We start from the raw sequence: 15,965 nt of genomic DNA, 5'->3' as shown, positions 1-15,965 counted from the left end.
CTTTGTATATCAATCTGCCTTTTTTCAGATTATTGAGGATTGCTGGTAATATTTCACTTCCAGGGAGCTACAAGATTTGTTTTCATTCACAAGATCTGTTCATTAGGAATTAATCTAAATCTAATGGTGTTTTGCCAGATAGTTCTCTTTATTACTGATCCATTGTGCTCGTAGTACTGTACATTGAATAGTTAAGTCAGTAATATTTAAGATCCAATAATTACAATAAATTGATGTTGAAATACTCAAAATGAAAAAGTAGCTTAAGGAAAATAATCCACAAAATATCTGAATTATGGGGGTGAGACTTATATGAGAAAATATAGGAAATTTGTTTATTATAAACTTAATTTAAACCAATATTTATAAAATTTGGAATTTAAACAAATATTGGAAATAATTTTAATTTCACCCTCTGTCAATTGTCACAATTATAGATGTTAAAGTGCTAAATGACAGAGAGTTTTAGACGCCTGAAAACCTTCCTCTACTGTCTATCCTCTCTTCAATTCTTACTGCATCAAAATATTCATTTTTCCTTTTCTCTTCTATTCCCTGCCCTTTCTTTGGAAGGAAGAAGGAGGACAGAGGACTGAGCCTTTAGTGGGTCAAAGAGGCAACAGTAGAGGCCAGTGCTGAAGGGGCAAGAAGATGAAGGAAGGGGTGGTGAAGCTAAGGGTTACAGAGACAGCCAAAATGAGAGATTAGTCATTGTATTAGTCTGTTCTCATGCTGCTAATAAAGACATACCTGAGACTGGGTAATATACAAAGGAAAAAGGTTTGATTCACAAATTCCATATGGCGGGGGAGGCTTCACAGTCATTGTAGAAGGTGAATGAGGAGCAATGTCACATCTTACATGGCAGCAGGCAAGAGAGTGTGTGCAGGGGAAGTCTTCTTTATAAAACCGTCAGATGTTGTGAGATCTGTTCACTATCATGAGAACAGCATGGGAAAGAACTGCCCCCATGATTCAATTACCTCCCACCGGGTTCCTCCCACAACACATGGGAATGATGGAAGCTACAATTCAAGATGATATTTGGGTGGGGACACTGCCAAACCATATAAGTCATCTGCAGGAGATGAATCAAATATGTCAACATTGCACATAATGGGAGTCAAGTTTCATTGTCCCAAAAAAAAACCTTACAAATATGAAAAGGGGGAAAACTAGAAATACCTCTGAGATATTGAAATGGACAATAGAGGTAAGGGTGATTTAAAAAATACATAGGTATAGAAAGATTTAGAAATATAGATATGTATCTCTGTATATATACGGATATATGTGTGCGTATAATACATATTTTCCTAGTGATATCTTCTGTAAGTGCAATGACATCCCAGTAGCAATAAACACACTTAGCACTAAGATCTTGGTTTCCAAATACCAGAACCAGGGCTTCCTGGGGAAATGGCTGATTCAAGGGCTGTGGTAAGGAAAGTATAAAATGATCCTCAAGTAGCCCTTTGTTCTAGAAATGAATGAAGTGCTCAAAGAATGATGTAGGCATATTAAAAGGAAAAAGAAATATCTTGCATGGGAACTTGGCAATTCTGGGACAGTTTGAGCACCAAATAAATGATGACAGAGATATACTAAATAAACTGAATAAAATAAGATTCAGGAGTTCATACACATATAAACAAATAAAGAAGGAAGAAAGGAGGAAAGAAAGAGAAAGAAAATTGTTAAGATGATTTACAGCAGAATACTAACTAAAAAAGAAAGAATGATGAAAATTGAAATGATACAAATGGAAAATGACTCTGAAAGAAGATACACACAGTTGCTCATATTGGTGGATGGATGTTGAATGAGAGAAAGGATATTCACATAATGCCAGGGTATTTTTTTCACAATGTACATACCAAATTACAAAGGTAAAAATGGTGAATTTATAGCAGCATCACCAAGATCAAATGCCTGTAATTTTTCAAGATATTCAAGGTCATAAAATATACAGAAAACACCCTGAGGTATGATTTTAAATTGAAGGACAAGCACAATGTCTGAATGCAAAATGTTGTCTTGGAAAAAATCTGGACCATAAGAGAAAAAGGGACTTTATTGGGTCTTGTAACCCAATGGACACAATCTTGCATCGATGTTTATTTCTTCACTTGGAAGGTTGTATTGCCATTAAGATAAGGCCCTTGCTTGGGGAAAATACATTGGACTACTTAGGCATGATGGAGGTAATATGTCTATAACATGATTTCAAACGGCCAAGAAAAAGAATAAAAATAATGGATCAGGTTATTAATTTATTATCTCTCAACTCTAAATTTGAATTTTATTGCCTGCTCTGCAAAAGTGAATCTGAGCCTTTAATTTTTTTCTTTGCCAATTGGCAAAAAGGGTTATCAGTAAAGGGAAATAGGTGCTGCAGGAGAAAGGAGCTTTGTTTCCTGATTCCAGTGTGCACACTTGGCAGGCCTCTGCAGAGCAGGTGGCTTCTCCAAAGCCTGGTTTCTGCAGCACATATAGCTTTTCCAGCATCCGGCACCCAGCTCTCACAGCACAAGCAGCTTCCCCAGGGCTCAGCTCCTAAAGCATGCACAACTTCTCCAGCACGTGATTTATGCGGTGCATGGTGGCGAAAAGCACCAGAAACCAACAGCTTCCACCTGCAACCCCTTCCAGTGGTTTTATAGTAGAGTGCCTCCAGGGATACAGGTGCCTGTGAACAATTTTACCTGGCACAGCAGTGGGCAAATTTTCAGCAAGTTAATGAGCCACGGTCATGCCCTCTTTAACAACATCTGGATCTCAGTCCTAGAGAGATTCTTTCTTGAGCACTTTAGCTCAGCCCTAAGTAGTGGCTCCTCTTGTATCTATTATTCCTATATTATTTAAAATTCTCCTGACTTTTTACTAGCCAATTCCTCATTTCTACAATCCCTTGTTATAGTTAGTGAATCTTTACATTAAACTTTAGGTAGTACCATTCAGGACATAGGCATGGGCAAGGACTTCATGTCTAAAACACCAAAAGCAACGGCAGCAAAAGCCAAAATTGACAAATGGGATCTAATTAAACTAAAGAGCTTCTGCACAGCAAAAGAAACTACCATCAGAGTGAACAGGCAACCTACAGAATGGGAGAAAATTTTTGCAATCTACTCATCTGACAAAGGGCTAATATCCAGAATCTACAAAGAACTCAAACAAATATACAAGAAAAAAACAAACAACCCCATCAAAAAGTGGGCAAAGGATATGAACAGACATTTCTCAAAAGAAGACATTCATACAGCCAACAGACACATGAAAAAATGCTCATCATCACTGGCCATCAGAGAAATGCAAATCAAAACCACAATGAGATACCATCTCACACCAGTTAGAATGGCAATCATTAAAAAGTCAGGAAACAACAGGTGCTGGAGAGGATGTGGAGAAATAGGAACACTTTTACACTGTTGGTGGGATTGTAAACTAGTTCAACCATTATGGAAAACAGTATGGCGATTCCTCAAGGATCTAGAACTAGATGTACCATATGACCCAGCCATCCCACTACTGGGTATATACCCAAAGGATTATAAATCATGCTGCTATAAAGACACATGCACACGTATGTTTATTGCGGCACTATTCACAATAGCAAAGACTTGGAATCAACCCAAATGTCCATCTGTGACAGACTGGATTAAGAAAATGTGGCACATATACACCATGGAATATTATGCAGCCATAAAAAGGGATGAGTTTGCGTCCTTTGTAGGGACATGGATGCAGCTGGAAACCATCATTCTTAGCAAACTATCACAAGAATAGAAAACCAAACACCGCATGTTCTCACTCATAGGTGGGAACTAAACAATGACATCACTTGGACTCGGGAATGGGAACATCACACATCGGGGCCTATCATGGGGAGGGGGGAGGGGGGAGGGATTGCATTGGGAGTTATACCTGATATAAATGATGAATTGATGGGTGCTGATGAGTTGATAGGTGCAGCACACCAACATGGCACAAATATACATATGTAACAAACCTGCACGTTATGCACATGTACCCTAGAACTTAAAGTATAATTTAAAAAAAAGGAAAACAAAGAAAATAGAAGAGGCCTAAGAAGGAAACGGAAATGTATCATATGTCTAGAATACTGTCTTTAGGAATAAACTTTGCTTAGGAAGGAAAGAATGTATTATTGGAAAGCACTTAACTTGCATCCAGTCTTTGTGGGGACTGAAGTGATAAAATTTGGGGACCTTCTCTAAGAAAAATTATACAAAATTAATGCCCCAAAATTTTGATGGGGTCCAATTGATCAATCTTTTCCTTTACGGTGTTGTATATCTTGTTTAAGAAATCCTACTCAGACTTTGAGGTCATTCCTCTATACAATCTTCTTAGATTTTATAATTTTGATCATTAGGTTTTTAATCATCTAGTACTGACTTTTATGTCTGGTATAAGATAGGAGTTGAATTTCATTTTTCCCCATTTGGACAACAGTTGTTCCAGCCTCATTTGTTTTCTCACTGTTACCACTGCTCTGCAGCACTCCTCTGTCATTCTTCATGTGGAGGTGTTTCTGGGCTCTACAGTCATTTCCAATTGTCTATTTCTTTATCCCTGAACAAATACCACATCAACTCAATTACTATGCCTTTATAATAAATTTTGACTTGTGGTCAACCAAAAAAAAAAAAAAACACTTTTCCTCTTCAAATTACTATATAAATGGATCTTTAATGGCAATGCAAATTTGGATATATAAAGAGAGGTATATATAGACACAGAGAACATGGGGTTTGTAATGGATATTATATGATAAATGTGATAAAACATTAATGATTGAGGAATCTATATAAAGAGAATATTAATATTCCTTGTATAGTCCTTACAATTTTTAGAAATAACTAATTTACTTATTTAACCCTTGGTGTTCTGAGATTTCATGATACTGTCCCTTGATGCTGTTTGAATGATTTTTGGTATAAAATGAAACAAAATTTTTTTCATGTTTATTCAACAGAAAATCGTTTACAAAATTCATGTTTTCATAAGATTGTGTTTAAATCAAATGAGTAATTTGATACATAAAATAGAATCTTAGTGTCATATTTTAGTATCACCTGCTTCTATACTGGTTTAAAAAGTGTATTCTTTTATAAATGTCCAGAATCCATCCTATGCTATGTCACCCTCCAGTATTTTTCATAGAATTAGAGGCCAAGCTCTAAGAAGCAATGCAGATATTTTACTACAGATGGCTGGTTTGTGAGGGCAAAAGCCTATATCCACAACATTTGGCTCTAAATCCAAATGTGGGCTTCAAAAAACCTCTCCTAGAAAATCCACTTTGATGATACCTCCACACCATCCCATAGTGGGTTTATTATGAACCACTCAGAACCAGGTCCCCGAGACACCCTTCCTCAGAACACTAAGTACGCTCCCTTCCAACTGCTTGTGTGTTTGTCTTTGCTACTAGAGTGAGAGCTACTTGAAAAGAGCTGTGTCTTTCATCTCAGTGTCCCCAGACCCTACTGTGATGTCTCAGAAATCATAGATAATAGGCCAGGCATGGTGGCTCACACCTGTAATCCCAGCACCTTGGGAGGCCGAGGCGGGCGGATCACGAGGTCAGGAGATCGAGACCATCCTGGCTAACACGGTGAAACCCTGTCTTTAATAAAAAATACAAAAAGAAATTAGCCAGGCGTGGTGGCAGGTGCCTGTAGTCCCAGCTACTCAGGAGGCTGAGGCAGGAGAATGGTGTGAATCTGGGAGGCAGAGCTTGCAGTGAGCCAAGATCATGCCACTGCACTCCAGCCTGGGTGACAGAGTGAGACTCCGTCTCAAAAAAAAAAAAAAAAAAAAAAAGATAATAAATGTTTATTAAATTAACATTTATTTGCAACAGTATTGCATACTGTTGGGTAAATAACTCCTATAAGAATTCTTACTGAGAAAATGTAGCATTGCCTGTGAAGGGTCACCCTACCTATCTCTTTCTCTTTTATTACTTCCTTGCTAGAAACAAAACTTGACTACTGAGTGACATCATAATATTAATCACTTGAGAATTTAAAGATTAAAGTAATATACAGATATACTGATTCAATTGTTTCTGCTTTGATATGGTTTGGCTCTGTGTCTCCACTCAAACCTCATGCTGAATTATAATTCCCAAGTTGGTGGAGAGAGACCTGGTGGGAGGTGACAGGATCATGAGGGCAGATTTCCCCCTTGCTGTTCTTTGATAGTGAGTGAGTTCTCACAAGATCTGATGGTTTAAAAGTGTGTGGCGCTTTAACCCCCAACTCTCTCTCCCGCTCCACCATGTGAAGAAGGTGCTTGCTACCCCTTTGCCCTTCCACTATGATTGTAAGCAGACTCCCCAGTTATACTTCCTTTACAGCCTGTGGAATTGCGAGTCAATTAAACCTCTTTTCTTCATAAAATACCCAGTCTCAGGTAGCTTTTTGTAGCAATGTGAGAAGGGAATGATACAGAAAATTGGTACCAGAGAAGTGGGGCATTGCTATAAAGATACCTGAAAATGTGAAAGTGACTTTGGCACTGGCTAACAGGCAGAGGCTGGAATAGTTTGAGGGGCTCAGAAGAAGATAGGAAGATGAGGGAAAGTTCTGAACTTCCTAGAGACTTGTTGAATCATTGTGACCAAAATGCTGATAGTGATATGGACAGCGAAGTCCAGGCTGAGGTGGTCTCAGATGGAGATGAGGTACATACTGGGAACTGGATTAAAGGTCACTCTTGCTATGCTTTAGCAAAGAGTGGTGGCATTGTACCTCTGTTCTAGAGACCTGTGAAACTTTAAACGTGAGAGAGATGATTTAGGGTATCTGGCAGAAGAAATTTCTAAGTAGCAAAGTGTTCAAAATGTGGCCTGGCTGCTTCTAATTGTTTGTGCTCATTTGCATATGCAAAGAGATAGTCTGAAATTGGAACTTATATCTAAAGGGGAAGGAGAGCATAAAGGTTTGGAAAATTTGCAGCCTGACCATGTGGTAGTAAAGAAAAACCCATTTTCTGGGGAGGAATTCGAGCCAGCTGCAGAAATTTGCCTAAGTAAAGGGGAGCTGAATGTTAATAGCCAAGACAATGAGGAAAATGCCTCCAGGGCATTTCAGAGACCTTTGAGGCAGCCCCTCTCATCACAAGCCTGGAGGCCTAAGAAGAAAAAATGGTTTCATGGGCCAGGTCCAGGGCCCTGCTGCTCTGTGCAGCCTCAGGACATGGCACCATGTGTCTCAGCCACTCCAGCTCCAGTCATGGCTAAAAGGACCTAAGGTATAGCTTGGACCATTTCTTCAGAGGGTGCAAGTGCCAAGCTTTGGTGGCTTCCATGTGATGTTGGGTCTGCAGGTGCACAGAAGACAAGAGTTGAAGCTTGGAAGCCTTCATCTAGATTGCTCAGGATGTACGGAAATATCTGGATGTTCAAGCAGAAGGCTGTTGCAGGGGCAGAGCCCTCATGGAGAACCTCTACCAGGACACAGCAAAGAGGAAATGTGGGGTGGGGCCCCAGAATGGCAGATCCACCAACAGCTTGCACCATGTACCTGGAAAAGCCAGAGGCCCTCAATGCCAACCCTTGAGAGCAGCCAAGGGAACTGAGCCCTACAGAGCCACAGAGACAGAGCTGCCCAAGGCCTTGGGAGCATACCTCTTGCATCAGTGTGGCCTGGATATGAGACATGAAGTCAAAGAAGATTTTTTTGGAGCTTTAAAATTTAATGACTGCCCTGTTGGGTTTTGGACTTGGATGGTGCCTATAGCTCCTTTGTTTCAGAAAATTTCCCCTTTTAGAATGGGGCATTTACCCAATGCAATACCCCTATTGTATCTTGGAAGTAACTAACTTGTTTTTGATTTTACAGGTTCATAGGTGACTTGTCTCAGATGAGACTTTGAACTTGGACTTTTGAGTTAATGCTGGAATGAGTTAAGACTTTAGAGGACTGTTGGGAAGGCATGATTGGTTTTGAAATATGAGAAGGACATGAGATTTGGGAGGGGCCAAGGGCAGAATGATATGGTTTGACTCTGTGTCCCCACCCAAATCTCATGTTGAATTGTAATCCCCAACATTGAATGAGGGACCTCATGAGAGTTGATTGGATCACAGGGGCAGATGTCCCCATTGCTATTCTTGTGATAGTGAGTGAGTTTTCTTGAGGTCTGATTGTTTCAAAGTGTGTAGCCCTTCCCCCTTTGCCCTCTCTCCTGCTCCACCAAGGTAAGACATGCTTGCTTCCCCTTTGCCTTGTGTCATGATTGTAAGCTTTCTATGGCCTCCCAGCCATGTTTCTTGTACAGCCTGCAGAACTTGTGAGTCGACTAAACTTCTTCATAAATTTCCCAGTCAGGTGTCGTTTATAGCAGTGTGAGAACAGACTAATACGTGCTTCAATTTTTTTCTTGAAACTGGAAGGTTTTAATTAATCTGCATAACCTATTGAAATTAATAGAGAGTTGATCTCATTTATTTAAAGACATCACAGAGCAGACTTTCTGTTCCATATTGAGATTTTCCTCAGGTGGATTTGGCCAAAGAGCATTAGAAACTGGTAGAGAGATTCCTGCAGACAATGGCTCTGTTTTGTGTGGGATGAATGCCTCTGGCCATGTCTGTTTTCCCTACATTGCTGACAAAGGTATTTTGCTCCACTTTATGGAGTATAAGTATCATACACTTAATAGCAGTTAGTGATGTCAGTGCTCTTTGGTATAGTAAATCTCTAGTGTGAGATAATCTTACTTAATGATCAGCATAAAGCAGAGAGAGGTCATTTTTTTAACGTTGCCATAAAGCCTGCGTTTACTATGATAGAGTTGGAAGGAGGCAATCCCATTAACCTTTGTATTGTATTGATAGAATTATATACCCTCCTGAATATCAAGGGTGGCAATGCTACTGCAGTTCTCCAGTAATCCTGACTGGCACATTGACATAGGATTTGGCCTCAAGCCATTTAGGGTTGTGCCCAATCTTGTCCTTTATCTAGGAATACGACCTTGGGCAAGTCTTAACCTCTTAAAGGCTCAGATTTTTCATCTATATTTTCCTTCTTTCTAAATATAGTGTATGAGGGTTTCTGTGTGTTTTGCACATTTTTTACAATTATTATGACTTTTATTTAAAGAGAAAAAAGCACTTCTTATAGCATTTAAAAATGCTTTAATGACGTTGCTTTTTTAAAAAAGCACCTATTTATATTTTATATAAAGAAGAAAAGGCATTTCTATTTGAGTAAGTGAGTTCTAATAATCCTCTATTTTCTTACTTGCTTCATAAACTGGTAAATGAATTAAATAAGAAAAAGAACATGAAAAAGTTTCACAAATGTGAGTTAGTATTATTATCACTCTACACACAAGAACTGAAGGGCTGTTCCTCGAACTCTTCAAGTCATTGTGTATGGACATTATAGGGCAAAATGAGAGGTAACAGAGGGGCGGAACTGCTCTCTTTTTCTTTCTGTAGACTAATTCAAGATGACGTGGAGTAATGGCAAAGAAGTTTTCCCAGGGCATATGAAGACATATAAAGGAAGTGGCAGCTGGGATCCCCCTGCAAGGTACACTGCACAACGGGCAATGCCATTTGGCTGTCACCTAGGAAACAAGAGGTGGCTGCCCTGTTGACTTATAAAAAGGTGCTGTGGGTTGGGTAATTCATTTCTGGATCACAACGTATGGAAGAGGTTCTTAGTCTGAGTTCTTAGGCTCATCTTCAGTCTCAGGCTATGAGAATTTTCAAATGGTAAAAAGAATATTAATACAAAGTTATAGTTCAAAAACTTTAAAGGTTATGATGCCTAAGGCAAAAAAAAAAAAAAAAAAAAGGAAAGGATAAATGAGGTCAATTAGCAGAAACCCCACTACTTAAGTGGCATGCCTATAAATTGTCTCAAAGGTGGCCATGCATTTTGAAATGTCTTTATGGTATAGGTTAATTCTTCCTCTTTGTAATTAAAGAGAATAGTGACAATAGTGCTGTATCCTAGGTCACATTCCCCACCATCAGAATTAATTAAGTCTGTGAATTAATTAATGTGGGGGTCATTTTACCTATATCTCACCCATCTTTCAAGACTCATTCCAAGTTCTATCATTTCAGCAAAGGCTTTTCTGACTCTTCCAGGTCTCATGGATAACCTGCTTCTTTCTTATAGTTCTTAGGATCTGAAACACACAATTTAGCATTTATTCTAAACTTCTGCTTATTATTTCTTCTCTCCCTAATTAGAGCATACATTCTTTGCAGGCATAGGTTCTATTTTACACTTATTTTATCATCCTACCACAGCCCCAAGCACAATTCTGAAAATAGTGCTAAATAAATACTTGTTGATTAATGAATACTTTTCAAGTTGCCTTTAAGGCACCATTTCCACTTTGTTTCACCTTAGGGTGAGGACAAATGTTCTGCCTCAGGGAAATATGCCAAGGTCCTCTAAGTCTCTTTATCTGTTTATATGTTCTTAAATCTGTGAACGAATATCTTGCAGAGAAGTGGAGCTCTGATTATGTGGCAACATTCAAGAATGCCAATTTCTTTCTCCAAAGAAAGTTCTCTTAATTATTAGGCATGCAGGTAATCTTATAGAATTATCATCAAGACTCAGCGGTTCCTTCAGTTATTAACTCAACTCCAGCTTCCTTACTCAGAGCAGAGATTCCTATGTCTGCTTTGAAGCTGAATTAACCAGAGCATCTGCCCAAACTAAGAAAAGAAGATTGCTCAGTGTGTTCTGTGTCAGTGGCCCTTTACAATGACATTATCCTTTAGACCTCCCAGCCCTGCCATCCTTAACTTTGTAATATACTCTGGAAGAAAGAAAAAAAAAAAACTGGATACTTACAGGGGCTGTCTCTGCATGCTCTTAGCAGCAGCTAGCAAGCTTTACCAGAACGATATCCTTCTGGTACTACCGGCTGTTTTCAGATCAGATCTGAGATCAAAAACGAAGATGCTTCACATCCAAGATCAAAAAGTGGAGGGCACAGAAAATTGGGCCATATGAAAGCCCAAGAATAAATGAATAAGGAGAGAAGGTGTCACATGGTTTCTTGTTGCTCTAGCAAGAGGACTCAGATAGTCTAATGCTCAACCAAAAGAGAGCTGGCTACTGTGACAAGGAACCCTTCTCTAGAATCTAAGTTGTTAATTTTTTAAATTTAGAATTGGACAACCTGGACATCAGACAAATACAAATTCAGAAGGCTAAAAGGATTAAATAGAGGTGCCAAAGAGACAACTGAAAAGGTAACTTCTGATTTTACTGTAAGGGACTGCTTAAAGGAAGTAGAGTACAAAGAAGCAGAGGGTAGTTCTGTAAAATAATACGTCTATGAAAGAAAGAAGGGTGTTCACATTTGATAGTTTGGTAGACCTAAAGATTCTACACTGCACCTCAGATCAACTTGCTTTTCTGATGATGGGAAAGAAAGAAAGAAAAGATCTTCTCTACACAAAGACATTAGAAATGAAAAAAAAAAAAAAAAAAAAAAAAAAGGGGGGATCAGAAGCCTTTCACTTGTATATCCGAAGCTTGCTTTATCTATCAAAATTTCCCATGGAGGTAACAATGTCAAGTGAATTAGCATCTAGGGCATTCTCACAAACGTTTACTCTAAATAATTAATCTACTGCTCACCTGGCAGGCAGAAGACTGGGGTTAGACCTTGGCAGATATGCAAAATAAAATATGTCCTTTTAGATACAAACACTAGGAATAAGCTCAGGGTTTCCACATTTGGACAAAGGCATGATCCACATCCAAATATGAATTTTCTTCTCCTAGTTGTCATTATACTACTTTTCTTCCCTCTTGAAAAGATACCACAGTTTTACTATTACACTATTTTCCTTTGTGCTGGATGCTATTGTAACATCAATGATAAAATAACTACAGATACTCTAAGTCTTTCTAATGACTGATGTGAGTAACCAAAAGTAACAAATGAGTATTCTCATGTTCCATGGGAGTTTGAGTGTTGCTCACCTGAATTCTCTCAAGGACACCAAAAGCATATGGTCACAGAGATAGGCATGTCATTGTACAATCAAATCATGGCAGTGAAGAGGCTCTTGAAATTATGGGCATGTCACTGTGCACAAAGCCCTGGCCACACTCAGGTTTTATATATGTTTAGAGTCTCCCTTTCAGCAAGAGAAACACACTAGTTACATTTAAGAAGAAGGTAAACACGGTGCTGATGGAGTTGGTGAATGCAGTGTGGCATTGATTGATGGCATCGCAGTATACAGTCAAACATGGGAAGACTACGTGGAGCATGTAAAACAAGGATTTGGGTAGCTTTTACAAACAAACCTGACAGTGGGGCCAAGGCATGTCAGCCTGGCATGCTGAGGTGACATATTTAGGACACAAAGAGGGCAAGTAGACAGCCACCACTCTATGATGGTGGCCTGCTCTGTTTCTCAATGGGCCATTTCACGAGGAGATGCTAGGCAAAGATTACTGGACATTACAGACTGATTGCTAGGGTTTTACAGTTACTTAGTTTAAATGCCATTTTACTGACTCATGAAGACCACCCAAGAAGGTGACAGGACAGGAAAATTTAAGCTAATTTTTCTTAATCTCAAAATATATTTTTTCTGGAGTTAGGGTATTGACAAGTACTTCACAATTATATTATCCTGCTTCCAAGATTACCTGCTATGCATGTTTTAGTTTCCAACAAAGGTTCAGGAGGATGAGGATATAGTCAAAACAAGTATGTTATTTGATCAATAGAACACTGTAGTGAATAACAGAGCAGATATACTTTCTACTGTCTTACTGATAGGCTGTTTTTCATAAAAAGTCTAACTTTAGAGTCAGAATGGGGTCAGCAACCCAGCAGCCCAGAAATCATCTCCAGTTCAAATAAAATTAGCCAGTTCCATAAAGATTTTTGTGGCATAGTGTGTACTGCAAGTCTCTGTTCTCCTAAGGGGAAAGGATGACCTCACATCTTCTCATTATTCTTTCCTACCCTGAAGGTATTTCTTGTCATCTATTATCATATAAGCCCTGTGCTGTTAGTTACCCTTGATGTGCACATCTTATTGCCCCAACTGCATTATACAGTCCTTGAGGGCAAAGCCTGTTTCTCCCACTTCTTGGAACCTGCTATAGCATAGAGCTTTGTGTCGTGCCCAGCACACGTATCAATAAGCGTTTGTTCATTTATTGTGCCATGGACAGCTGTATTCAGTTCTTCTGTTAAGCATTTGTCTTTCTATATATTCTATCTTAGTGGGTCAAGTAGTATTACAAGTAGCTGTGACTGCCAGAACCTCTCAGTCATAAGAGAGTCAGGATGATGAACTAGTTAAGAGAATTCATGGGTTTTAGATAAAAAGGGACTTGAATTTAAATTTCAGCTCTGCCACTTCCTAGATGTGTGATCTGAGTTTCTCTGAACCTTAGTCTACTCACCTATAACATGTATATGGCCAAAGTTATCTCACAGGATAATCATAAGGAAATCAAATAACTATGAACTATACTTGGCACATAGTAGATACTTAATAAACGGCAGTTAATGTCATGCAGCTTTGCATCACTCACTTTTACTCTTATATTCTTTGTTCAGAGATTATTCAGGTTAGTAGTCTCATTGTTTTGGTTATTTACTTTAGCATAGTATTATGATATCTATCTACAGTTATGCAACAGTGATTTTACAGGGCCTAATTCTTCATTTGTGCAAAAGGCGAATGAGATCAGTTACATAGACTTGTGTGGGGCAAAGGTGATGTAAACAGGATACAAGTGGTGATTTGTGAATGGTTATGACACCTTGCCTCAGGCAAATCCTCCAAGCTGAATTTGCAGGCTTTTTGCTCAATGGGAAAAATATACTACAGGTGACAACTCAGTTAAAACTCAGCCATCTCTGAGAAAACAACCTCATGACATATGCAATGCACAGAAATAAAAATTTGAACCATAAAGCTTAATTTTGACCTCCTTCAATGTGCTTACAATCTCGGAGTTTACTCTTACAGCCTCGGTTCATGGACTATGATTTCTGACTCTTTATCAACTTCTTAATTAGGAGACATTCATGACTTCAAGCTCAACATATTTCCATTTAGTGAAAGGCTAGACTGATGCCTACGCTCTGAAGGTTGATGTGCATCAATTTCTAAGATATAAAAGTTTTAAAAGCTTAAATCTGGGCAGATTGTGTTTTTATTTCACACTTATCTAGCATTCTCATATTACTGGGAATCAAAGCAACACACACTTAATTATCTAACGAAACCCAAGATCTTGCAGTTCATCCCCCAGCCTATGGGTAAGCCACTGAGCTAACTTCCCTAAAACGATCCACAAGAAAAGAAGGTGGCTACTAGATAAGGAGGAAAGAATGCTGGACTAGGAGGCAGGGAACTTGGCATCAGCTCCCTACTTTGTGCACAATAATTAGTTGTCTTTGGAACATCATCAAGCATTCAGGCCTCAGCTTCTTCTACAAAATGAGAAGATTGGATAAAATGCTCCCTAAAGTCCTATGAGCTCCAAAATTCTATGCCCCAACAACAGTCTTCATGCTATATTCCAATATTAGAAATAATTCTGTGTACTTCATTCATAGCCATCCTCTTCATTTCACCCACAGTCACTTCTACCAGCTTCCTTGACACTGCAGTGGGAAGTAGGTAACCGTGTTATGGGCAAAAGACATTCCTCTTTATGATCTTTACCAGGACTCTTTTCTACAACCTGCAAGAAGCCCTCCAAGTTGCACAGCCATATTTAGCAGTACCTATAACCAAAAATTGTATGTATGTTTCAGCATTGTTACAGCTCTTGATAAAACTACAAATATGGATAGGGCTCTTGTGCCTAAAATAGTATTTTCTGGGGATTGTGAGGCTTATTTGGGGTTTATTGATAACGGGTTTTGAGATTCAAGAAAGAGAACCCATTCAAGCTGCCTCCAGAAATTATTGTTTGGGCTTTTTTGTTAATGCAAAGGTACAGGAACCTCACAGAAATCCAGGATCTTGCCATACAGCCTCACGGGAAGAAACCACAACAGGAAGCTGGGAAGCCTTCTGAGGCAAGAAGGTGCATTCTCTGGCACCACAGAGTCTCTCCAGCTTGTGGTGTTTTTCTTTGCACATCTACCTTGTTCTTCTCTTCCCATCTCTCTACTGACTGGTTTCTTTGTGTTTACTGTCAGTGGATGCTGTCTTCCAAGTTTGCTTTAAACATGTTTTCAGTTTGCTTTAGTTGCAATTCTATTTCATGTCTTCTCTTAATGCCTCTATTCATGCTCTGGTCCCACCACTAACTACTTTTTCCTTTTAGTTTTCTAATTGAAAATGCTTGAGAGAGAAATGTTATTAGGCTGCCACATCTTTGGTAAAGCTAGGTCAAACAGGAAATACATGACTCACCAAATCATGACCAGACAGCCCAGTATCTAGTGCCCTCTCTTGGACCAATTTAATTGGGCCAAATTTTAAAAATACTTCCTGCCCATCAGAATATACATGAGGTGATCTTCCTCAGATTGTGGTGTAGGCAGGCATGCAAGTGAAGATGCCCAGTTTGTCTCTATTTTGCATCTGTATTCCCCAGAATTTTTGCAGAATATACTTTTCTGAAAGATAGTTCTGTGAGTCCAGAACCAAGGATTTGTATACAGTTGACCCCTAAACAATGTAGGGGTTGGGGTAACAACCTTTGGCACAGTCAAAAATCTACATATAACTTTTGATTCTCCAAAAACTTGACTATTTAATAGCCTACTGGTGACCAGAAGCTTTACTGCTAACATAAACAGTCGATTCATACATATTTTGCATATGTATTGTAGACTATATTTTACCATAAAATAAGCGAAAGAAAAAAAGATCTTATTAAAATCATAAAGAAGGGAAAATAATGAAACTGAATCATCATAAAGGGCTTCATCCTCATTGTTTTTAGTTG

This window comes from Rhinopithecus bieti, unplaced genomic scaffold, assembly GCF_001698545.2.
Source record: "Rhinopithecus bieti isolate Rb0 unplaced genomic scaffold, ASM169854v2 scaffold_15436, whole genome shotgun sequence".
NCBI classification, from domain to species: Eukaryota; Metazoa; Chordata; class Mammalia; order Primates; family Cercopithecidae; genus Rhinopithecus; species Rhinopithecus bieti.
The sequence above is the reverse complement of the archived record's forward strand: the minus strand, read 5'-3'. Positions refer to the sequence as shown.